The sequence below is a fragment of the Anomalospiza imberbis genome, chromosome 10 (genome assembly GCF_031753505.1).
Source record: "Anomalospiza imberbis isolate Cuckoo-Finch-1a 21T00152 chromosome 10, ASM3175350v1, whole genome shotgun sequence".
Taxonomy (NCBI): domain Eukaryota; kingdom Metazoa; phylum Chordata; class Aves; order Passeriformes; family Viduidae; genus Anomalospiza; species Anomalospiza imberbis.
The window spans coordinates 18,485,261-18,511,306 of NC_089690.1; the positions used below are offsets into that span (position 1 = coordinate 18,485,261).

The following is a 26,046-nucleotide window of genomic DNA, read 5'->3' on the forward strand; positions in this document are numbered from 1 at the left end:
TGTAAGACTGAGTCTCTTGAAACATCAACGTTTAAAGAAAATCAAGCAATATTTCTGTCAGTCTTGAGGAAGCATATGTTACAGGAAAATTCAATGAAAGCACAAGAATTTTTTTCTATACATAACTGACCTCAAAATACAATAAAATAAATAAAAAAGCACACACCTTCATAGGGGAAGTTTATACTGGCGGGGCTGAAGGCATCATTTCTCACATCGTTATGAAAGAGTTCTGGCTTTCAGCCTCATTACCAGTGGTACAGGCAGCTGAAATGCTGTGCTTCAGAATGGAATTCTGTTTTACCAAGAGTTATAGAGGAGGCTTTGGTTGAACATTGCCATAATGTTAGCTTATTCTGTTCAGTCCTTACCCCCTTTCTTCATTTTATTATTTCACTTTGTGTCTTTTGTTCTTTTTTTTCCACAAGTATTTCTTTACTGTGTGTGCTTCTTTTGCTCTCACCACTGCTCTTTTTATTCTATGACTTGCAGTGCTCAACACAATTAAGATAGCTAAATCAACATTACCAACCTACTCAAATTTTCTTGGCACAGTAACGATCATTTAAGATGTGTGTGTCCTACACAGCTTTGAGCTTTTTTTTATTCTGGAAGGTCACTTCAAAGTCATCTCAGAATTACTGGAGTGTTTATTGATCTCCTAATCATTCTCTGTTTGCAATTCTTCAGCTGCCTCTCTTTGTGCTATTTTGCTATATTAGCTTAGCTATTTAATAAACAAAATAATATTTACAAAAAGAGAAGATTATAGAATCTCTAAGTTGTTCAAATGAAGAGAACAGTTAATTTGCACTGAAATATGAGGATGGAGATAAAAGTAAGAAGCTGAAGTTTGATCTACATGGCTGTGCTGTCCTGAACAAAAACAAAGCAAAGCAATAATAGCTTTTGGGTTTGAGTAATGTGGCTGTAAAGGTATGATTACAGTCTAGAAATCTCAAGTCATTTTTGTTGACTTTATTATCCAGAACCATTTCAGACTTGGATTTGGTTTTCTTTTTGGGGCTTTTGTATGTAATCCATGTTCCCTATAAAAATCCTCCTGATAATGAATTTAGAGACACCAAGAAAGAGAATATTTCTTTAGAGAGGCAATTTGGTATTGATCCTTAAAGGTATTTCTGCTGTGATAAAATACATGCAACAAATTAAATGAGACCAGAATTAGATTCATAATACAAATATTTAAAGTTTTTTAACTACAATTTACCACATGGTTCAGACAGCTCAACCCTGCATTTTAAGAAGTCAAGATTCTGTGCTCTGATACAGACAAGGTCTGGAGAGTAGTTGTTATTTTAAAGATGCACCCAGTGACCCCACAAGTCAAAGTTAAAATAAATATCTCTGACCTCATTTGTAGTCTCTGGCACACTGCTAGCTATAACTTTTGCTGGCTCAGCAATCAATAAATATCATCCAGATTTTCAATATTCCTCTAAAGGGAAGGAACACACCTTTCTGATCCACCAGAGGACCTTTACTTCATGAGAAAGACAAGATATTTTACCTTAATTTTGGCAACTATTGTTCACTGCTGGCTTTGACTTCATTTGTACAGCCATTATTCAATACAAAACTCACAACAGGGCATGACCTAAAATTGCATCCAGACCTTTTTTCCTCAAAGGGTAATCAAAGAATCCAAAAGGACCTAAACAATCCATGGTGCATTTTCTCTGCACCAACACAGCAAATTGCACTCCCTGCCTGCTTGGTGTCTACACATATTTAGCAAACATAACCCATATATCTCTACTTGATCTACATCTTTACTGCATTATCAAATAATACTATAGGCAGAATAGCTACCCATTGAAATGCTTCTCAGCACCTCCTTCTGTTTTAACATTGAAAAATTATGATTTTCTAAGCAATTTTGCATGACCCCATGCTGGTTTAATCTTGATAATTTGCCCAAACTTGCTTCAAATGTTACTGATCTCTTTGTGGTCTCAAATGCTTAGCTTGGTTATTTGCAGCATTTTCAATTTCTGTGGGTTACAAACTAACAGGCAGCTTTACAGAGCAGACTATGGGAAAAGAAAAAAGCTGAAGAATATGATCTTGAGACATCCAGAAAAGCTGCAAAGAACTTTGGGAAGAGCAAAGCAATCATTCGAGATAGGAAAATTAAAAGCCTCCACATTTGTTTTGGCAATGATTTGGAAAACCAACGGAAATCTTTAATTATTAATGGCACCAGCTAAACATAATTGTCTTCCCAATAAATCAGAATAACTCTATTTTAAAAATTAAACATTTGCAGTTATCTTTTATTGAGTAACTGTTGCCACACTGCAATATTAAAAAGTGACAAACTGGAAGGTGTTGGTGTGGTATATAAAGTGCTGTGATTTTTTAATTTTTGTTTTCCCACCCTATGAGAAGAACATGGGCTTTACACACTGGCTTTGGCTTAGAGAACACTTGCTGGAGTCCCTGTAGAATATAATTTTTATCATGATCAAACAAAACCATTTTAATTTTTAATGAGCTCGCTGAGCCAAGATGACTACCATGTGCAGATAGCAAAAGCATAGGGGTCTTTTTGGTGTTTTGAGGTACTTTTTAAAGTTCATAATAATTACTAATGGTCTTTCCGGTAGCTTTCGTGGTAGTTTTGTGCACAGCCATACATTTTATAGTACACTTGTTCACTATTACTGGTAAAAAACTCTACAGCGTTACATGAAACAACCACCTGGGCTGCAGGGTAGTATAAAATTTTCTACATTAGTGTTTTATTTCTCCTTACTCTATGTTATTAATTGCTTATTCCCATTCTCCATCTTTTTCGATATTTTTATTTTCATAATATTGTGCTGTTTGTTTATTTGTTTTCATTCTTAATTGCTTTAATAGTCATTAGCCCTTCAAATTACCTAAAATTTCACTGATATTTCCCTTTGAAATTATGTAAGAATTTATGGAAATCTGTTTCATTGCACTGTTATTTTTCTTGGCATTAAAGGGAACTGAATCAGCTTCAGGTTGCAGAAATACCATGTATGCCCAGAGCCCTCCCCTGTCAACCTGGCTGAGGGCAGGAAATCCTCTTTCCTCTGCAAGGATCTGATTCCTTTGAGTCTGATTGGGAGCATCAATTCGGATTACTCAAGTGCTTAAACTTCAGCATTCATTCATTTTCTTCTGGATCTGAAGTAAGAGATTCTGTAGATACAGCCAACAGGATCCATAGCAGGGGTAAAGGAGCCCAAATTCTGGGTCTGAAGTAGGCAGAATGAGTCAAAGTCTTTGGAAAGACTGACAAAGTTTCCTGCAATCAATGGAAACACATTCTCTGCAATGGTCTTTGGATCACAGCACAAATACTGAAACAATAACACTCGATGTGAAGGAAACAAAACATCTCAACAGTGCAAGAGGAGCTCTAAACTGTTCTAACTCGTACAGCTTTTTGAAAGGCTGCCTAATTCTCACTGACAAAAGGCAGTGATACATGTAAGTGGCTCTACAGAAACACATCTTATTTTAAATCAAAGCAGATGAGTCATCTGACAATCTAGCTGTTGTGAAACAAAAAGAGAAATGAGAAAATTGTGTCAGTTCATCACTTGATGAGATTTTGTTTCATGTATTTTATTTTCAATATCTGATTACCTCTGTTATTTATGTTTTTATAGACTGCTTTCATTGGCTTACTCACTGATTTTTAAAGATAAAAGTCTAAATTACAATTAAGTTGAAACTGGATTTGCTTAAAAACAAACAAGAGAAGGAGGAAGAATTTCCTGTGTCATGGCTGACAGCGAAATTGTTTGAAGTAATGGGGTCCCATTTAAATACCAAGAACTTGGCAGACCTAGGAGAACTGAATTTGCATAGGCTGTAAAATCTTAGGCGTACTTTGGAAGCTTGCTGGAGAGCTTCACAGAATAGAAAACTTTCTGGCATTGCTACAAATCTTGATAAAGTAATAGGAGAAAGCAGAACACTGCTCACAACTAATTTTCTTTTCCTGGTATGAGGTCGTCTTCTTTCTCCATCTCCCCCTGCTCCACATTTGTGTGCCAAATCTTCCCTCTGTGCCCCTCCGTGCCTCCCAGTGAGCAATTCCCACCGATTCAGGAGATGCCTGCTGGTGAAGGCACAGCTGATCAACGTGGCTTTTTCTGCTGCCAAACTTCAGCCAATGAGCTATTCATGGCTCCAGTCCCTGTTTCTGTTCATTAGGCCATTGGGAATTGCATGAATCATTTTCATTCCCTGCCGGGAAGCAATGCCAGTGTTTACTATTACTTATGCAAAATAATTTTCCAGAATCACTTTACAAATGCTGAATGCTCGGTTGACTTATAAAAACTGAAATGAATTAATAAGAAATAAATAAGCAGTCCCAACTGCATGGGATATCAGTTTTATGCACAAGATGAGGAAAAGGCTTACATATTTCCACTAAGCTGGAATTACAATAACCCCCTTTCTCTAGGGAGAAACAAAGGCTGAAGTACAAAATTAAGATATGTGTTATTTTTCTTTCATAAAAACAGGGGGTGGACTTGGTTGAATTCAATTTTACAGGGTATGCAAATGATGCTAAGCTATAGGTTGCCTTTACCCTTCTCTTTTTTGCCTTCCTCCTGAATGGTTTCTCATTCCTTTTTCCTCACAGAGGACACAGTAGGGAAATAATATCCTTAAACTGTACAACTGCATCCACCCTGAGATGGGGAAAGGAAATGCTCTTGCAAGCATTAGATTAGGCAGCCAAAGAACAAAATAAATATTGACATAATTGAGATATATAAATATATATACATTTAAAGAAATAAATGTGTAAATATATGAATCAGAACAATAAGTGTTTTCAATAATTTGTGTGTCAGCTAACTTGACTACATCTGATCAGCTATAAAGACATTACTGTTAACCTAATAGAAAAGAAATTCTATTGCAAAACAGAAAGAAGCCTTTGTTGGAAAATCAGCAGAAAATTGTGCATAAAACCTGATGGGAGCCTCAAAATAATCTCATTAAAGTGGAACACACTTATTCAAGACAGACAAAAAGGGTTCACAGCAGTCTTAAAATCTGTTTTAAGAATTCCACTTTATCTCTTTCTCGAGTAGGGTTCTCTCCAATTACTCTATATTAAACTCTCTGACATTTTAATGTTCTAAGTGAAGTAAGGATTTGTCCAGAGCAAGTCATTTTAATACCCAAGCCACAAACCAGATCAACCTGATAAGGACAGACCCAACCCATAAATCTGCCTTTCTGTAACTCAGAAGGAGACACTGGCCCTAACTTTTCCTTGGTGCTCACCTTCTCCTCACAGCAGGATTTCTGCAGACTTGTCAGGAAAGCCACTCTTCGTCAGGCTAAAAATAGGGACAAAGAAAGGAGAGGTTTCTTCTGATTTCCTCACTACATTACTACTCATATCTAATTGCATTATTGATAGAGACCTTTTTATTCTATAAAGATTTTAGTATTTGGGTGTTATTTTTCACTCTCTACAGCAACAAATCAGTTTTAGCTGCAGGACTTAAAGGCCAATGGAACATGTTCATATTCAAACACAGGACTGTTGTTTCTGTGTTTATGCAAGAATGTATTTCTATCTAACTTGTGGGACTTCATTTCTGCGGATTTGTGCCTGAAATCCCCACCCTTCTCTACTCTAGCAGTAACTTCTGTTTACACTTAGGAACCCACCTTTCTTGCTTTTCAACAGGATCTCGATACATCCTCCAAAGCCTCCCCAGATCCTCAGCTTCTTTACTGTTTGTCCTTCTGCCTGCTCTGACAGGCAGGCCATGAGGAATATCTGACTTGAACTCACATCATAATGAAATTTTAGCCTTTACTGTCTCTTTGCCCTCAACAGAACTACTAATTTAAAATATTATACTGCTGTCAAACTTAGTTGCAGCAACAAGAACAGGATGGACAAAAAATTTGATATGTTGATCTCTTTTATTAGGAAAATATGGCTAAAATAAAATGCAAATATTTTAATTTAGTCTAAAATATTTGAAACGTGATTTTAACTGTATTTAAAAATTCCTTTAAGCTCCCTGAAACTAAAGAATGTTTAGCGATTTTTAGAAAATCTGGAAATACATTAATATGCCTCTCTCTGTTAAGTAAGGCAGCTAGAGATTTAGGAGCTTCTAATCCTTGATTTTATGCCCTCAATGCAATGTTTTCCATGATCCAATTGCAATTTGCAGACTTTGAGCAAATTTTCCAATTATATAAATGCTCTTTCAAGAGATACTTATGGCAATGCAATATTTTCTGTTCTGCAATAAATCAGTGACTGCTGCCAGTCTTATCACTGCCAAACTGACCTCTGGTACACAGCAAAGAGCAAGGAGCCACCTCCATCCTCCCTTGCCACCCACAGGTGAGAGGGCTGTGAAGGCAAGACCCAAGTTTTGGTGTCTCAGCAATTGTTTCTAAGGTCATCTATCACAGATTATCCCCCCTTTAGCACTGGAAACAGCTGGAAACATTTTCCTCTCCTCTCTATGGACATCTTGCTTTCTACATTCTACATCTTCAGTCTTTCCCTCCAGGGCCCCCACATTTTGTCTCCCACTGATCAATTCAAGGATTAGCTCAGCAGAGCTCTTAACAAAGCAAGTACCTGTTTTACTGGCAACTATCTGAGACAAAAGCATGGAGCCCAGGACTGCTGTGCCATTTAGAGGAACATGAATGCACTCCACAACACTGCAAATTAAGGCTGGAGAGAAGAAAAAGGGAGAAAATCAATTCTGAACTCTTCAGTCAGATTACTAAAGTTTTAAGGAGAACTGGCATTGAGACTGTGCCCAATGCATCGTCTTGTTCAAGACAATATTTCATGCTTTTACACTTCAAGTGACATTTTCTACATGGGTGCAGACAATTGTAATGAGGCAGGAAAATAATCCTATAAGCCCTTTGTGATGTTATATTTGAGGGACGCCCTTCTGTTTGAGCAAACAGTTTCTGAAATACTAAGTAGAGTCAAAAATAATATGAGGGCATCTCTCTCTCTTAGAGGGGTCTTTTGGTGGTTACATTCAGGAATAATTTGTGCTAGGAATGATTTGCAAGGCATATAGCAGGAAGTACTACAGAAAATCCCATGACACAAATCTAACGTCAAAAAAAAAAAAATTCTACTTCAAGAAGATGTCCCAAAACAATTTAAGAAATAGGAGAATACTTCCTTACTTTGTTTTGCCTATTTTTAAATAAAAAAAATGATCCAGTTGCAATTTGCAGGGTGTGAGCAAATTTTCCAATTATACAAATGCTGTCTTTCAATGGATACTTATGGTAATACATTATTTGCTGCTGTCTGATAGATGAATGACTGTTAAAATAAGAATTCCTCTCTCCTTATTCACACCTTCCTGTAGTGATTCTTTCCAGCCCCTTCTAAGAGAATGCAAATCCAGTAACACCTGAATCAACCATATATCCTACAATGTTCAATCACATTTGAAATGGGAAAAAAATTAATACCTTGGTTCCTAATGACCACCCAACCCATATAAATTCCTTTGCTGTCGACTGCACAGGTGATAAAAATGGAACCAGCATTCAGGTCTTGTTTATAGCCCAGATCAGTCTCAGTGCTTTTCAGTATTCATCTACGAGCTGGTATTCAATTGACATTGCAGACCAAAGGTTCTTTATAAAAACAAGGCCAATGTTAGTTCTTATTTAACAGTTGCTTCATATCCAAGGTGTCTCTATTGATTATTGTGCAGAGAATTGAATGTCCTTTCTTAACATTTCTTCCTATTTTTCTTCTTCCTCTGAAAGCACGATGCCAGGGTGAAATACACACAGACACCAACAGGTCTGCCTAGAATTTAAGAGGAACATGGAACATTTGTGCTCAGATAACATCCAAAGAGAAACAAAAAGCTTTATAAGAAGTAGAACAGGTGAAGGCTGACTGAATTTACTAAGAATGTGCAACCAATCAGTAAAAGCTCCAAAGAGATTTTCCCATTGTTTAGACATCAGTAAAGGTTGTATCAAGTTTAATAAGGACTGAACACATACTCTCACCTTTTCCTAAATAGGATACACTGGAGATATCCTTCTGTACCAAATGTTTTCATTCCACAGCATTTGTTGCATTTCTGAGACCTGATTGTCTGGGTTCAGCTAAAGGGGCAATAGTTCTTAAGAAAAGACAGAAATATCTCAGACATCTCTTCCTATATTCATTCACAAACAGCATAATGTCATAAATCTTCACTTCTATGAAAAAAAAGCTGTAAGACTGATTTTGCTTATATTTATTATTTGTAAAAGAGTGTCACTTATGTAAATTAAAGTTCAGGTTTAGACCTCTAAGTACCAATCAGTGTGAAAAGTAATTTCATTTCTCTTTTTGAGCAGCATTTATTGGCAGAATTAAACTCTTCAGACATGCATTTTATTTATGTATGAGATATTCTACCCACTCCAACACCAATAGTTTGAAAAAAAAAAATATTTTTAAGGTTATTGGAAATTTGAATTTTGTTATTGAATAGCAGTAATTGTTCACAGAAATTTCTTTGCAGTGAACTACTCAAATAATGCCAAAATGAATTTGAACTCTAATTTCTAGTTCCCTGGTTTTTGTTGATTTTTTTGTTGATTTTAATTTTTCTCTTTGGACATACAAATGCATTCTAGGTATGACATCTTAGCCTTGAAGAGCCTTTAGTTTGCAGAATATTGAATAACCCTTTGACTGTAAAAACATTCTACAAAGTGTTAGAAGCTAATTTGCCTTAGTTAAGCATTAAACGACAATCGTCCTGACCCCCATGTGAACCTTCCCACACTAATTTCCATTCCCAGAGTGAGATTTAACATTTCTAACACATTTCTATTAAACTCACACTAAGTATAACTGTCTAATATCTTATCTAGCTGACAAATCATGCTGCTACTAAGCAACGAAGGTCTCTTCAATAAATGATACTCAACTAAATATGGACATTTCATCCAGGCTTCATGGAGTCTAGAAAGGTAGAACTGGGGATTCCCCAGTATCAAGTGATATTTCTGATGGTTATTCAGGATCTCATTCATAAGAAGTAGGTGGAATGGAGAATCCTGGAAATCTGCAGAGTTAACTATTACTTTGTGATGATAAAGTATCTGGGCTCAAGTATCCGAAGCCAGAATCAAAGTGAATTCCCAACAGATTTCTGTTCTATCCCAAACTCACCATAAGCTTGGTGTGGGATCTTAGAGAAGTAATTTTCCTTCTCCATGCTTCATCTCCTCATCTTTCAGACAGGGATAGCAGCAACTCCTTTCCTCCCAGCACATGTGTGTGAAGTGTGTAGAGATCAAAAAACAAGGCAGAAATACCCATGTATTGTTATAGATACAGGGATCAGATCTATGGTAAAAATCCAGGTAAAGCTTCAATGCCAGGAAGAGAGGAATAGACACATTTTGTCATCCCATGCACTAAAAATCAGAACCAAAAAAAGTAGCTGTAAACAAAGCAAGCAGCTTGTACTCTGGCATATTTCCTTGTATCTGGAATTGGAAACAACACAGGAAAAACTATTCATTCTCGGATGAAAAGTACATAAATATAACAGACGAGCCCTTTTAGCAACTCACTGACAACAACGGCCTACTGACTGGATGTGTTTGGAGTATTCAGTGTGGATTCAGGAGAAACAAAGGGCCCTAGGACGCTGGGAATGTGTGCAAACATCTGGAGTGCATACAACCTATACCTGTAAACTTAACCAAACAAATCAGCTTGCTCTGCTCCTTATTTGAAACACTTTCCTTTTACAATGCATGGGAAAACCATAGCAATATCTGTTATACCATTTACGATTAAGAAAATCAGGAGGTAGACAGCTTAGATCTATAAAAGTGATTTGATATATTTGGCAATCCAACTTGGCCTGCCTGCAATGAGCTGTTAAATGAAATTTTGCACAGCCATGCCATCAGGCTTTATTCACTTGCCACATTTTATTCTGAAGGGTAAAACTGATGGCTAGGACTAATCACCTCAATCATTGCCAGGATTGTGTCAAATTTTGGGATGAGGTTGATCCCATCTTACATAGGGATGGGGAGTGAGTATGATTCATAAATAAAGCAGAAATCACCAATCAAATTAAAGAGAGAGGTGGCCTAAAATACCAAAAACTTCCCCTTTCTAGGGGTGCATAGATCAGCATTTTGAAGAAATCCAGGTGAGATATTTAGTGGATTTCTTTAAAAAAATAAAGTAGATACATAAAACAATGCAGGCTTTGGGTTGTTTTTGTTTTTTTTTTTTTTTACCTGCAATAATTGCTGGATAAAACCTTAGTTCGTCAGAGAAAGATTATTCAAATGATAGAGAGAAATGTCCACACAGATTTCCCTGGGAACAGCAAATCCACCAAAAGCGGTGCTGGGGTGAAGGACATTAAAAGCTTTAAATCTATCACAGGTCTTACCCAGGACTTTCTTTTTTGTGGACAAACTGCTGAATTTTTCTCATTTCTATTCCCCTGTCAGTTTCAAAGACAACAGATGAAATATAACTCCTCCTCCAGTACTTACAGATAAGCAAAGGCATCAGAGTAGCAGTGATTCCAGCATTTGCAGCTGCAATTATATATTTTTATCACACATTGACTGATTGAACTGAACATAATGGTGGGATTCCTCATTGCCATATATGTGACCATCACTACCTGTTTTGTGTGCTCAAGTGCAAAGTAGAGAAACTATTTTAAAAATAAGCAAATTTTTAGTTATTAAAAGGGGAAGGCTGAAGAGACTTCTTGTTCTAGCTGCTGTAGGGTTTTCCTTTTATAGAACCCAGAAAAGACATCAGTGCCAGAAAAGAGTCTGGTTCACCCAAACTCCTGGTGCTGTTTAAACAATTTATTTCATCATTTCTTGCAGCCAACACTTGGTTGCATTTCTGTTTACATACTCAGCAGGGGCCACCACCTTTGGGAAGAAAGATGAGAACATACTCACATTATGGTATCTGTAAGATTCATTGAGTCTTTAATGATTTCCATGAAGAGTCTTGCTGTGAAAGCCATGAACAAAGTCAACAAAAGGTCCAGATACAGTATTCTTGTAATAATATTAAAATTACTAAAATAAACTTGCAGGTGTCTGACAAAGAATTGAAAAGTACAACATACTTATATATAATGCATCAGCTGATACTAAATGCAGCGCATGTGAACAAGGCTGGGCAAACTGGTCCAGACTCTGAGTGTGTGGCATGTAGATGGATGGCTCTTGTTTCATGAACAGATTGTCTTTTCCCAACTTGCAGTTTTAATGACAACAATACTCAAGACCCAAGCACGAAGAAGATATATTGCCCTTAAAATCTCATGAGTTTAGCTACAGCAGCAACTAAAACATTACAGTATTCTTTTTTTTTTAATAGAAACTTAGAGATAGCAAGAAATTCATTAAATTATATATACATATACAATTAGGCCCATGACAGTTAGCTAACTCAAAGTTACATTTCAGTGAATATCAGTATTTGGATGCTTTGACTTCACACTAAAACTTTTGTTTTAAGATTTATTACCTTTTTAATTTTTTGATGACTTACATAAATCAAAACTATGTAAGCAAGGATTTGTTGCTAAATAGTTTGAGTGTTTTTAAGCCAATTGGTTTGATTTGATCTTGATAAAGTTACTGAAAAGAGAGAGAATGAAAACCCTCTCCAAACTGTACTTGATAGTGTTGTGATGATTTCCATTACAGTGGCAACGGCAGAATCAAGCTATCTATCAACCAGCACCAGAAGAGGGGTAGGATAAAAGTAAAATGCTTTGTATTGTCAAGAAACAGCCTCTGGCAGTTCAATTAGGGATTACTTGCTCTTGTTCAGGTAAATGTTCTCCCAAGTGCACCGTTTCAAAAGGACTCTTGAAAGGCATTTCTAGATAAGTGGGTGGCTCTCCACTCCTCCTCAGATGTTTGCAGCTGTACAGGCAGGAAGTTTCCTTCCATTTCCTTCCTGCATCTCTGGCAGACAGCTCTCAATTCAGTCTCTTCTGCACCACACAGCTAGCAGAGTGACCTTCCACGTGATGCCAGATTATTCTGTTTTCTTCAGTAGCCTCAACTCTTTTTTATTAGCCATGAGCATTTGGGGGTTCTGGCCCCTTTTAATCTATTGTATATTATTTTGTTTCCTTACTACTTTTTTACCCTCTCACAGCAAAGTTCAATGACGCCTCTCAAGTCAGCAGTGTCAAATTTATTTCTATGAAGTCAGAAATCCTGTCCTTTTGCAGGATTCAGTGTCAGGAACACAACAAATGGGCAGCTCTGCAATAAAAAGTGGCTGTCCAGGAGAAAGAACTAAATTTCTGAACTGGGAGAGTAAAGAATCTTACTATCCTTTTACATGTTTACCCAGAAATTATTGCTTTTCCTGGAACCTAGACTTACTGTAACAAAATATGATCTTTAGGGGGTATGGAAACTTTTTTATATGGCAATAAATGCAAAAATACAGCAAAAATAGACATTTTATCCCTTTTCTCTGGAAATTTTAAACCAAACATGTCTATGAATGTTCTCAGAATGTCACTTGTTGATACACCAATGAATTCACCAAGTTTGACAACTGAATGAAAACATTAACAACTCAGCATGGGTTGTTTTCAACTGAAATTTCCCATGCTGACTGTGAACCACTGCATGCAGATGTAGATGACTAGATTAAAAAGCCAAAATAGGGAGTTGTGTTTTCACTGGTAAAATCATCAGTGTAACAAACACAAAGCAGCCACAAGCCTTTCAGTTTCCAAAACATGGCAAAAGAAAAAGCAGTAAGAATAGGGATATACAGAAATCCTGACTAAATAGGAAGCTGTGCCTACACTTACATTTAGGCCATGATACTACAATATTGCTGATGCCCTAGGATTTGCACACTCTTCCAATTTCTATCTTTGCAATAGGGTCAATTATTACTTGACAGCACCTAGATGTTTTATTATAAAAAATAACTTGTCAAATACAAAAATATACTCTTTGGCTACCCTAAAACTCCTGGAATGCATGGGCCACTAGAGTTTTTTGTCATTACTGGTGGCATTTTTTTTGTTTGGGAAAGAGAAGGGGGGTGTCTTTTCATTCTGGTGATCCCCTTTTTAATTCTTCATAGCTAATACCAAACCCTGGATTCTTAAATTTATCCCACTTATTTCTGTGTTCTGCTTTTCCCTCCCATCCATCTCTGTCTGCCTTCAATTTTCTGTCATTAAAAGGGTAGAGCTCTTGAGCACCACCACACCTGAAAAAAACACAGACATTTATATGAGCTCAGAGCTTTTATTTCACGAAACAGAAAGGAAAACGTGTGACACTAATGTGATATTCAGAAGGCAGCACAGCTTATTTTATTTGTCTCTTACTATCGATTCCTTTATCCTTGGTCTGATTTGGTTAAGTTCTTCAGGCCCATTGTTAAGCACAGCATAACCCACCTCCTCCTGTCCTGACCCTACACAGAATAATAATGAGCATGTCCTTGAGGGAGCAGAGACAAAGTTACTTTGGTGGTATTTTTTGTTTGAAAAAGGAAAGAAAGGAATAACAAATTCTTTAAATTCTTTGGTGTGTCTTCCTTGTTGTTGCCATACCCATGCTGATTTCTGAGTGAGGTACTGACTCACTTCCAAAATCTGAGATTCCTGCTAGCTCCCAGGCCAAGTGGGATGCACTTGGATACCCTCATTTTCCAGCTGCAGACCTCTTTGTCCTGCCAGGCACATCATTTTGATAGCTTGTGCTCAGAGTCACCTGGTGAACTACATAAGAAGACTGAAGTAAATGCATTTCAGCTAAGGTGCTAAGGACACTTTACAGATTTAAACATCCAAAGATGCATGAGGACAGGACGTCTGGTTTGGTTTCTTTAAACAAAACAGTGGCTGGTTAAGAGAACCAATTTGACTTTAAAGAAGATTGGCATAGACACTTGACACATATTTAGTCCAGGCTACAAATAAAAAAAATCAATCACAGATTTAAGCTTTGAATCACACCTGACTCCACCTGTGTAAACTTTGAAACCCTGAGCCCACCTGTTGCTCAGGTGCAGTCACTGCAACCACTGCAATGTTAATTGCCTACCCAAAAGTTATTGTTTGGCTGATTAAGTTCTTGCCTCCCACAACTTTTAAAAAGCAAAAAAATTAGAAAGAAAAAAAAATTTATCAAACTCAAAAAGGTCTCTTTGAGGAAGACAATTCTGTCACACCTATCAATGGCTATAAGAAATATGTTTGACTGAACAGCACAAAGCAAAATCATCTTAGAAAAAAGAAAGCTTTAGTAAAAAAAAATGCCCAAACTCTCATGTAAATGCTACCAATCTAACCTTGATGCCCACAATTCTCTGAATTCTCTGTGTCTACTGCCAGCTTCCTAAGAGCAATTATTTTAGCAAAGATACCATTTCTGCCCCAGACCATCATTGTATGATCTGTATGAAGCACACTTGCCCTCCTAAGAACCCCCATTTCCAAAGGTTTAAAGTTATTCAAAGTCATCCTAGGAACACCCATTTCCAAAGGTTTAAAGTTATTCCACAACAAAGGGGAAAATAAGACACTTGGGCCAAGTAGTTGCTTCACTATTAAATGAAATAATAATAGCAAGGCAAGAGCTCAGTACCTGGTCAGAAACACCCTTAAAATGGAAGCAGCTGCTTCACATAAGGGTGATAGTTATTTAGGCTGGAGAAGAGCAGAATAATGATCCCTGCTCATGGGAAAAGGGCCTGTGCTGTGTTTTGCAGCAAAAGTCTGAAAATTTAACTCTAGATTGAAAGGAAAAAATGCAACAGCTCAAGCTAAAATAAAAAAAAAAAAAAAATCAGTCTTCCAAACAAAATCAGTGCTGCCCACAGAAAAGATCAGAAAAGGCTGTGTTTGCCCACAAGATGTGTCTGCCCACAGCAGCAGGGGTTTGAGACACACAGGAGTGCCAGGTTTGGTTCTTGGAAATGGATGGACCCTCTCCTGCACACATTTAAAGCACTTTTCCAGTTAAGCCTGTATTTTATTAGAAATCTTCACTCCTATTCCTATGGAAGACCTATCATATTTATAAGGTTGCAATTTAAGCAGTTTTGCCTCTCAAAGGAAGTTTTATGTCCAACATTAACTCCGCTGAATCCATTTCACTAAGAAAATGAGTGATACATCTGCCAACTTCCATCAGCAAAAGAATTACTTTTTTCATTCTCCTTCACTAATATAATTTGTGGTAGTCAGTTGCAGAGTTATGGGTCTTCAAATACTTCATAAGTATTTTCAGCAGATTTTTAAGGATATTTTTCATAGTATATCCTACACCAAGTATTCATAAGACATGAAATTACTTCATTTCCCAGCATCACAGGACATCAGGAATCACACCAAAGTTGCCCTTGTAAAAGCTTGTTTAGTAGAGAGAAATGAGGATACAAAAGTCTCATAATGTGATTCATATCATAATCAGCAAGTCAGGAAAGGGCACTTTCAAAAAGCACGTACAGATAACAACATGATGCAGATAAATGGCCTTTGGCTTCTCTGTAGTCTGTGTTACCCTCCCACAGCACACACTGGTATCAACAAGAGGTTTTGGCAAGCAAAGGGATTTTTCTGAAACAAAAACATCAACCTGATCTGTGATAAAGTTACAGTATTATTCTATCCACTTTGTGTGAACATCATAAAAGTAACAAACACATACCGTTGAGATAAAACCAAAATGCAAAACAAAACTATTATTTGTTATACAGTAGTTCATGTGTTTCAAATACATTCCCAAGTTCTGTAGCTACCCATTTTTTTCAAAGGAGAAAGTGTTGTTTGTATTTTCACTTGTAAAGAGGGTATTTTAGTTTCCATTCTTTGTACATGAATTATTCATTGCTAGGTAAAACATCAGGATCTGCTGCATTTCCTTTCCCCAGAAGATACTTTAGTTTTAAGAAAATAAGAGACCCTCATTGAGGTAGACTTAGAAGCACCAGTCTCATTACAGTATCTTTTCAATCCACAGAAGACAAAAGAAAAAGGATAATATTTTGACCTGCAATATGTATATGTTTTATACATACACACATATATATGCATATTTTGGTTTTTTTCTTGCACAATATCAGCTGCAATATTTCAGTATCTAACTTATGTCCCAAGCAACATTCTTATACCCTAACTACAAAGTAGTAAGTTTAAATATGGAGAATAGATTTCAAGAGGAGTAATATATTGTTTTCCTCCTTTTATTAAAAGGCCTAGAAATGCAGAAAATCATGAAAACTATTAAGAATTGATGTAATGTTGCCATAATTTAAAAACAAAGCTGCACAAATAGGTCCCAAAAATTATAATACTGATCTGAGTACTGTCAGAGAAAAATTAATTTGCTTTCCTTTATTTCCTTTTATTTTTCTGTCTTGTAAAACCATCAGCAAGGTTAGATCTGGCAGCAGTTCTAAGCTTATTTGCTAGATTCATTTTTCTTGAAAGTCATTACATGGATTTCCCACATCCTCACTGAAATGCTCTGCTTCTCACTCAGCCCTCTCATTCCACAACGGGCAATTTCCCATCCCTGTCCTTCAACACGCTGCATTTGCCTGCACTTGACCATTAGCCTGCAAGCAATAGGGCTTTTTAGTGCCACTTTGGACATTAAACAATTACACAGGATGAACATTTATTTTATGCCTAGATATTACTTCCCTTAGAAAAATCACTCTAGTAAGAGACCATCCCTATTAGCAGTATTTGTCAGAGGCCAGTGCTCACTGACCAGGCTCTTTTAGATATTTTTTATTATAAAAGTGTAAGGTGTCCTGTTTAATAGAAAATTTACAGATTGAAGACAGTCAATGTGACACCACATTTCTGATTTGGTGGAATGGTACAAAATACCTTGCATAATGGTAGATTATACTTGAAGATAGAGATATCTGTCAGCTGCAATATGCAATTGAATCACACCTCCAGGGTGGTTGCCTGAACAGGCTCTGTGTCGGGATGCTGGGCACCCCATGTCACTGTGAAGGAGTTCATGGGTTGAAACAGCTCAAGCCTCTTGCTCCCTTCAGTTTTTACCCTCTTATGTTGGTTTTAGGGGTCTATTGGCAAATCAGATTATATTAGCTGCTTTTTCATATTTTGACATTCTTTAGATTCTTGTGTAGAGGAAGTGAAATCCTTTGTCCATCACTGTGGAAGAGGTTTTACAGTGACTTCTGTGAGCTAGAGAGAAGTTTGATAAGAGGATCCATGTTTACCCCTGAAAGAATTTTCTACCAAGATCGTTGACATAGAAACCAAGAAAGAAGGATAAATAAGAGAAACCTGCAACTGTCTATTCCAATAAGCACTTTGTTAGTCTCTCATGACCAATGAGTAAAGTGTAAACTTCTGAGTTTTGTAAGAATGTATAAAAAACATGCATGCTATAATAAAAACAGGTTTGAAGCCTTCTGAAAATTGAGTGTTTCTTTGTATTGTGACAGTCTCAACTACAACACATCATTAACAAGCAGTATTCCCTACCCATATATTCCCGTGGTGTCACTTTGCCAGGGGAGAAAGCACAAGGCAAGCCATGGTAATTTTATTTCTGAGTATTTGAATTATTTATATAGTTATCATTTCTAAGAGAAATATCTTAGTGCAAGCATTAAACACTGATAATGTACATCTAATATACCAGATGAAAGACAGATTGAAACATATAGCAGAGCATGTTATTTTGCAAAGAAAATTAACACATTTCATTCAATGTTAGCATGTAGAAAACTTTAAACTCCTCTGGCATCCAGCTCAGTTTAACTAAGAGAACCAAGAACTAGCCTTTTGTTAAGAATGGTAAAAGACTAAGAAACTTAGTAGAAAAAAAAAAGAAAAAAAGTCTGTGGCTTTAAGAACTGCTTTACCTAAGAGCTATTAGTGAGAGTAAAATTATCCTGTCTCTCACTCCACACTTTCCACCCCCTTGTGAAGTTGGGTTTCGTACCCCAGAGCTAACCTGTGATTAATGAATTTCAGGGTCTGTATAGCAAATCTGGAGAAAAAATCTAGGGTCCAGTGAAAACAAATCAAGTTCTGCAAACGGAAGCACAAGTAGTATGGCAATATTTTCTTGAAATACTTATGTAGTTCTGTACTTCCAATGTAAACACAGCCACCACCAGCCTTAATAATGACTAGATGTAGTTTGCACTGAAAGGAGATTTATAGCAGACAACCTCACCAAGTCAACATATTCCTGAAAATCCTTGAATTTGCAGGTAATGACAGAAGAGGAATTAAACCTCACACTGCACAACTGAAAGCCAAACAAGAATTGTTTCTTCTTTTCAGTTGAACAATGAGGAGTTGGGCTTGAACTTCTAATTACAGATCAGCTGTCCTGTGTGAGCAGTAGCAAATAACACAACCTGCACTCAGCTGGCCAAAGCCAGCTCAGGCTGTGTCTCATTTTGACAGGAACTCTGCTCCATCAGGAACATAAGTGTTCAACTCCATGGGACAATCCACATCCTAGGTAGTACAATTTGGTTTACAATGAGATCTAAAATTGTGAAGATGGCTGTGTGTTAGCTCCAGTTCACCACACCACTACCTGAAATATCACCCAAAACCACTGGGGAAGTGCATCCAAAGCATCACTTTTAATACATGAAGTATGACTTTATAGAAGACAGGAAAGATTTATTAACTCTTTATCAAGGTCCTTTTATTTCACTTTGGTTCTTAACTTTTTAAAATCAAGGGCAAACCTGTCTGAGACCTTCTTTATACTACCAGGAAGATATAAAATGATAATGTTCAGGCAGGAGAAAAACAAACAAACTAAAAGGCGTTATTCTATGCCAAGAATATATTGAAACTACCCAATACATTTCCAAGTTTTTCTAATTATCCTGGTCCAACATTTCTGTAATTCCATTAACTCATGGTAATTGTTCTGTTTCTTTTGTTATTTGCATTTACTAATTGTTAAAGGGGGAAGAGAAAGGAAAAGCAAACCTTATGTCTTATGGAAATAAGACACTTGCATGCTTTGTTCCACTTGTGATTTAGCAATGTCTTTGGTGCAAAAAATACAGAAAGTACACGTGAAAATCTATAAACTCTAATTAATATACATGCATTCATGTGACCTATTTTGTATTTCATAAGCACAAATTCTGTGCCTCAGCTACATGTCCATTAGCACTGAAATTTTTTTATATCTCTTGACTTATAGATAATCATCCAACAACCGAGCCTCCATTGTCACCTGCTTTTTTTAATACCAAATTTCAGAGGAAGAGAGATCTCTTTAGGACTTCCCTGTTAGATGATTTCTTTACTTGCAACTCCATGCTGTTTAAAAGCTATCTTGCAGGTAAAAGCCACTTGTTCTGCTGCCTTTTTTTCACTACTTTTTTTAGACATTCAAAACATGCTGATTTCTTTACCCATTCAGATCACAGAGTATTAAGGTGATGATTTTCTACTCAATCTTCCTACTCCAGCTGTGAGAGACATTTCCTACAAATGCTCTCTAGTGTCAGTTTGAAATTTGCTGTGTCAGTAACAATTCCTGCCAGTAATTTTCTGCTGCTAAATATTCAAAGACTAAACAGCGAACAATCTATACAAATGAACAAATTTTTCAAATTACCATCAGGAGGGATTCTTATGGTTCTCCCCTAACGGGAAGAAATTAAAGTGTTATGGGTATGTGCCATTCCTTACTCAACAATGAATAAATGAAATTCTAACACCATTTTGAGCACTGGCAAAAGTCATTGAAGAGGGAAATCCACACTGCAAAGTGGCCAGCACAGACTTTGGTTGAATGTCCAGATACAAACCAGCTCAGAACTTTTGCAGATCACAATATCTTTTATTGAATAATTTGCATGTTCCCAGAATACATTGAAACACAATATTTAAAGGAAGCGTTTCTCATTAGAGAAAAGAAAAAGTTCTGGGCAAACAATTTTTAAAGCATAAAATTAGCTTGACAGGCTGAAGCATTGAGTGATTAGTTTATCTCAATTTCATCTTTTTATTTACATTATATATATTCAATAGTGTTAGTGATTTCATTTTCCCCAGAATTAAATGCTCTGATACATTTTGTTAAAGAGCCCATCAGTATTATCTTAAGAATATAAAATTAGTCATTGATAGTTCAATAGGCAATAAATCATTTAGTGACTCCATATGCCAACCATATTTTACTCTTTCAAATTTAGGTGGTCAGTCTCATGTCCATTTAGTGGTTTTGAACCACCAAAATGAAAAGGGAATGAAAACAGAAAACTATTTTTGAAATTTTTTAGTAGTCAATCCAGGCTCTGTGAACAAATATCCACTTAACAAATTAGAGTTCCTAATTATCAGCTTCATTCTTTGCTGTTATCAAAGTGATCAAGATCTGAATTGCATTATCAGCCTAATTATCTAGTAATAAAATAATGTCATACTAATGAGCATCATCCTGCTGTTCACCAGGACCTGCAACTCTGAGCAACTCTCCAGAAACTTAGGTTTCAGTTCAGTGCCTTGCAAAGAGCATTAAATAAGTTCACCCAAAAAGGAAATCAGTGTCAGGGGAAAAAAGGGTTTAAAAATTTAGATTTTAGTTGTACTTGACAGCTTGAAGAGGTAATGAGTTTCATACCTTTAGAGATTCTAGTTTTGGAGAAATACATTTCAGTCCTGGCAGAATTAATAGGTGGCTCACTCATTTGTCAGGATGAATTTTCCATTCCAATGCTACTGTATTGAAACAGCCCCACAAAAAGACCAGCGTGGATATAGAACTCCAACAGTGGATTTTTTTCAGCAGCCTTCTTCAGAGGGCAAAGTACAAAACCAGACACAATGGAGTTTGTGGAGCAACTCTCTGCCTTCTCCTAATTCCTAAACCTGCATGGCTATAAATCAAAACTTGTCAAGAGTTTGAACTTATGATCAAGGGTTGCAGCTCAAACCAGTGGCCACTTCAAACCCCTGCCCTTAGAGCAGCCTGCCAAGGCAGGAAGCAAGCTGCTGTATCTCAGCTTGAGGTTTTCAAGGGACAATGCCATTGCGTTCTCAGGAATTATAGCCCATTCCTTAGCATGAAATGGTTTCCTTCCTCTCTTCAGAAATATTATACTATAACAGTACTTCTAAATTGAAACTTATCATGAGTTGACATGAAAAAATTAGATAAGTAGTTGATGCATTAGGTAATTTATACAACTACATCCCAGGGTAGGACCTCAGTTTTTGTGTTTGCTAAAATGCCTTTACTGCATGTTGTATAAAGAACGTAAAATTAATTTTGATCTCAGACCTCTTATTTTAAACCTTTTATGAAGTCCACCAAGGATACAGACAGACATCAAGTATTATACCTATAGGATAGCCAAAGTAAGGTAAATTCAGTTTTCAATTCAGTTTCGGTTTTGAGTGTCTACCCCAGCATATTCTAGTGCAACTCTCTTTGTGATTTGTGACTTTGGTACAAAGAACTAATAGGATTTCTATTCTAATAAGGTCATTCTGTACTTGCTACCACAATAACTGGGAAACATTAATGTAGATCTAAGTAGTGAGGCAAAATTACTTCATTTTATAACATAAAGATTAACCTGTATCAAATACTACACATGCATTTTCCTTACATGCTTTGCATGCTGACATGTGTAACATTCTCTCATGTTTGCTTATCCAAGAAAACTGACATTCAAACAATGTATTTCCTCCTGAACAAAGATATTTTAAGACATCATTCCTTAAGTAGGTATTAGATTTTAGAGCATTAATTATAAATGGAAATACAACAAATTATATTTATAAATAAGTGATCATTTATAAACTACTGAGAACTGAGATGTAAGATTGAGATCAACTATTGCCATGGCTCCTCTTCCCCTGTACATGAAGGACTTGGACAGATTTGGTCTAGCAGAGTAGCCTAAAATATTGAACCCTCAAAAATGAAATTCCATAGAAGACTGCAAGTCTAGTTCAACTGAAACCCATTTTAATGGATTAAAAAAACCTTGCCTGTCTGTCTAAATAACCTTCTAACACCATGTCTCTTCACATACTGCTGACACTCCAGAAAACATTAGTTTACACTCACAAGGCTGGCTGTGCACCAGGAGAGTCCAGGAGTGCTCAAAGAGGAGCTGGAATGGACAACTACAACAATAATTCTTTGTAGTTATAGAAGCAAAAAGGAGAAAAAAGGTATAATTTAAAAGCCACCCCTGCAACAGTCTTGGGAGCATTAAACTCTTTTACTCTTCTCAAAATTCTTAGAAATTACTCCTAGGATTAATATTTTGGGAAATGCATTCCAGGTGTTTTGAGGATTCCATCCCTCCACCAAAAGCTGGCTATTCATTTTTTTTATGATGCTGAAGGCCATAAGGTGGTGTTCTTCCTCTGTGACTGTTTGAAACAGAGGAGAAAGACACACAGGATACAGAAGAGCACCATAAATCACACTCCTCTGCATATCTTTGGAGCTTTGAGGATTGACAAAAGAATATTGGGCAGCACCAAAATTTTTGTGAATCTAGGTTCACATATACTAGTAAACAAAACCTCACATTTTTTATGAAAGCTTTTTGTTGTGAGATGGACTTTATTAACTTGTAACCCTCAGAATGCTGAAGAGGAAGACATAATAGTATACTAATTAAGCCAGATCCACTTGAATTGAAACCAAATTTTGTTTCATTATTTATCTCTAGTAATGGAATGCATTGTTTAAGTTTACAATGGCCATATGATCTTAAAGACATAAGTACTGAATGATGCATACTCAGATCCACGAACAAGATTCTGGGGAAAACCAATTCATTTTTGTGATGAATTGCTAAGCAAAAACAAGAGCACTCTTAAATGCAGTGAAATAAGAACCTTTTCATTTTGGAGAGCATCTCCAGGGAACACGTGAGTGAGCAGCACACCACCCTGATTGGAGACAATCGGTCTGAGCACTCAAACACCAGTTGTGAGCTTTAATTCCTGCTCCCTTTCTCTCTGCAGCACAAGCACCTCTCTGGCAGATCACCTCCCTGCCATGAGAGCCCAGCCAAACACGGCTGGGTTGCTGCACATTGATTCACTGAATGCTTTCTCTTGGCTTTCTCCAAGTGAATTTCAATCTCTAAGTTTTACTAGAAAGCCTAAGGTTGAAAATAAAACAAAATAAAAAGAAACCTATCAATTATACTGTCTTTCTTTGCATGTTTATATAATGCCACAGAGGTTTCTTGATTTGAGCTCAAAACCCTCCAACCCAGACATGCTTTGAACTAAGGAAACATGCTTTATTTTTCTGTGAACATTGATTTACAAAAAAAAATTCAATTAGCACTGTATGTTTATACATAGGAGAAACCAGGAAATGAGTTTGGTTTTGCATGTCTTCTTATTAAATATACATTCAGTTTAGAGAAGTGGGAGGGGGAGAGGTGATTTCTGAGAAGTTTGAAAGGACTAAGAGAGAAATTAATTTCAGCACAGTTCTAAGACTGCAAGGGGCTTACCCAGGAGAATGAAATGATTGCAACACCTCTCTCCTTTTGGTCATTTTAATTAGTCTTCCGTGACCTTTCACAGTTAAAGGAGATTTTGTTGTTTTGTTTCCCATCTCACTCATAGAAGTGAGTGAATTTCTAAGGACTGAGTCCTGTGTGCCAAAGCACAACATGGCATCATCAGCAAATGAAGGGGTGACATTCCTGCAACACCCAGCTGAAAAATGCTGAACTAAACTCAGGAAAAGAATAAAACAGGACAGCAGAAGGCAGCTCAGCGGGATCACACAGAAATCCAATCAATTCTTCTGCAGGATTCTAGCATTTTTTAGTAGGGGACATTAAAAACTCACTTTCTGAAATTTCCTTTGAATGAGAGAAGGATCAAAGGTTTGATTTCAGAAGTAGCTGCCCTGCATGCCTTGCCTACTAAGCTGAGCCTGGAACAGTTTGAAACCCTCCACCAACAAGATAGAAATTTGCAGCTGACCATTCATTGAGAGACTTAAGATAAATGTCAACAGGCTTGCAGACTTTGATGGCTTTGGCATTCAGAGCAACAGTTTCAAGCAAACATATCTGTGCAATGGTTCTAATGCAAATATTACCCAGTCCTCTCCACCTGAAGTGCCTATTGGCAATTCTCTGAGTATTTCTCCACAATCTTTTTATACACAGCCTAAGGACTCTGACAAACTCTCTCTTTCCCTTCAAAGGCTTGTTAAGTATGTGATGAATAAATCTGTCACTTCCAATTCTAAACTTACCTTCTGTTTTGATTGCTGCAGGATCTTGTATCCATGGCAACTTTTCAGCACTCAGAATCGATTAGAGAAGTGATTGGTTTATCTAAACAGCCGTGCTGATGGAGGCAAGTGGTTTTTCTGAAATAGCAACCCTGACAGGTACTGTAAGTTTCCTTGACCAGTTAGTTTTCCAACACAGCAAGCAATGATTTCTCAAAGAGCATACTCTGGTCAGCCGAATACTCAGTTCATTTCTCCTCTCTAAAATAGGTCCCTAATTGAATACCCTGTAAATCAGTATCTGCATTTCTGATTGATATGTCCTGTCCTGTTCTTAAGCAGAGCACCAGAGTGCATAGATCTCACTGGAGAAAAATGCAGTTCAGACCTTCAAATACTTCTTGTTTTATTTGCTTTGGAATTTAGGACAATCAGGTTTATTTATTAAAAGATTAAGTCATCAAAATTTTCAGTCAGGCACAGATGAATGTTTAAATTAATTACACAGCGTGGAAGCCAAATTTACCATAAAAGTGTCAAAAGCACTGCTACAAATGGAGGAGTGTGAGGCAGAGCAGCATGTACCAAGCACAAACCTCTTCTCAAAGTGCTTCAAGTTCTACAGAATGTCTTTATTCTGCACGTTTTTCAGTGTGTAAAGATCTCTTAATTCACGTAGTACATGTGAAGCCTCTTGGGACCAAACATTAAAGACCTTAAGCACACACTGGAATTTATAGTGATTAATGTGGTAACACATCTTGTAAAGTCTGCAAAGGCGCACGTTCAAAAATAAGGAAGTGCTTGAGGGGACGGAATCAATTCTTTAGGGCAATAAATGGGCATGAAGCAGCTTAGTGGGCTTTACAGGACAATATATTCAGATCTGAAAATGGCATCCAGAGAAACACTATAACTTCAAAGTAAAATGTTATAGATTAAAGCACAGAGGAGGATTTCAACCGTAATTAAAACTATCTTGCTTTGAAGACAGAAGCTTAATCTGCCATCGATATTAATGATATCAATACTGGCATGAACCAAGCAGGATGTGAGCTATTTTATTAACACAGGGGTTCTATGCAGATTTTCTGGGCAAAAGCTCAGGATTCCAGGTGCAAGAGCATTCATGTTGCAGTGACTCCTGCCAGCTTCACCCAGGGAACAAATGAAACAAGTCTAAGCATGAAGTAGCTGTAATAGGATGCCTGACACCAAACCATCTTCATTCAAATGGTCTGACAGCTGAACAAAAGGTTTGCAATGCATCTGATAATCTCTACCTAGGCCATTCTTCTGTACTCCCAGGCTTGGTAGCATTTACAATGCACGAACAATGAATACTGAGAGATCATTTAGCAAAGTGTAAATAGTGTAAATATTATTTTTGGTCTGAAGAATGGAGAAGATTTTCTTTTTGCTTCACCTACACAGAGAGCTCTTGTGATAACACTTACAGCACCTCAGCAACCATGTTATTAAGCATCAGGCTATTAAGATTATGCTGACAGGGTGCTGAAAATATGAAGTCTCCAACAGTGGCAACTGTGTTTTGAAGGTTTCAAATCCTCTCCCTGAAGTGCCAGGAGATGGGACAAAGAGGGGGTAGATCAAAAAAATTCAAAGAATGAATGGTGAAAGGTGAAGAACAAATGCTGAAGTGGTCTGAGTATCCTTTTCTCTCCTGGATCTCCTGTGGGAGGAGAAGCAGCTCAGAGGAATCAGATTCTT

General features: G+C 36.9%; 1 long non-coding RNA gene across 1 annotated transcript in view; it reads right to left on the reverse strand.

Annotated features, from left to right (window-relative positions):
- Positions 1 to 17,029: 17,029 nt before the first annotated feature.
- LOC137479583 (uncharacterized) overlaps positions 17,030 to 26,046 on the reverse strand; it is a 38,459-nt gene continuing 29,442 nt past the window's right edge. Inside the window, exon 4 of the long non-coding RNA XR_011002363.1 lies at positions 17,030 to 17,152. This is a non-coding gene — a long non-coding RNA (uncharacterized lncRNA). The remainder of the gene's footprint in view (positions 17,153 to 26,046) is intronic.